Source organism: Echinops telfairi, unplaced genomic scaffold (assembly GCF_000313985.2).
Source record: "Echinops telfairi isolate 266 unplaced genomic scaffold, ASM31398v2 ScPeMD7_9;HRSCAF=40, whole genome shotgun sequence".
NCBI lineage: Eukaryota > Metazoa > Chordata > Mammalia > Afrosoricida > Tenrecidae > Echinops > Echinops telfairi.
The window spans coordinates 57,240,253-57,241,405 of NW_022103906.1; positions in this window are offsets into that span (position 1 = coordinate 57,240,253).

Consider the following 1,153-nt stretch of genomic DNA (forward strand, 5'->3'; position numbering starts at 1 on the left):
TATAGTTGAGTGTGGGTTTGCCTGATGTTGGCTGCTATCTATCAGTGATCAAGTGGTCCAGAGCAGGTGGTGAACCTTGCTCAGAGGGTGAGGCTGCAGGAGGTATGGTTGTGGTTTGGTCATATGGACACAGTTGCTGTTTCCTACCCGGTGGGACAAAAAGAGAAGAGAAGATGAGACAGAAAAATAACAGTGAAAAAATAATAATAATAAAGAAAAATAAGTGGAGGAAAACAAGCAAACAATATTGTTTAAAATCTCAAGAAATTAATAACTAAAAAGAAGGAAAAGAAAATAAAAAGGGAAGAAAAAGAAAGAAAAAAACCCACAATAACCAAAACCAAAACGATAGGGAAAGAGAAAACAGTAAAGAAACAAACAAAAAAGCTTAAGAGAAAAGAAAAGGGGGTGTGGGGAAGAACAGAAAAACAGGGGGAAATGGAAAAATCAAGGGAAGGGTTTGGGAGGAGAAAATAGAGTGGGGCAGGGCCCAGAAAGGAGAGAATTGTAGGGGGGCAGGGCACCTGGTTAAGGGTCAGCGCCCTCTGCCGGCCAAGTTCCAGTGGCAGGGGATGTTGAGATGGAGTGGGACACCTGGTCCTAGATGAAGTTCCTGTCTGGGATTGCATGATCTAGAAGTTTATGCCAGCTCAGAGGGTGGCTACGTCAGGCTGACTATTTCTGTAAGGAGTTCTCCAATTCCAGAGGGAAGCCAGAGGCAAGGTTACGAGTTAACAGAAGGAGTTCCTGCCCACCCGGGGATGGCTGGGAGCATGTTGCCCACACCTGCCCACTGCGTGTGCTGCTGGTCTGATGAGGTGGAGTTCATATTTCTACAGACACGGGTCTGTGGACAGACCTCACTATAGATGACAATATTGTAAATCAGTATGACACACTCTGTTATAGGAGAGCCCTGTGGTGTAGTGGGTCACATGTTAGGCTGCCAATGACACAACCAGCAGTCTGAACCCCCCAGCTGCGCCGCGGAATAAAGATGAGACTTTTTCCTCCCACAAAGATTACAGCTTTGAAAACTCAAAGGGGCAATCTTCCCTCCCCTGTAGGGTTGCTGTGAGTTGGAATTAGCACATTACTAGGGAGTGGAGTCTGAGCCATGGTGTCCAAAGATACACAGATCAGTATTGACATG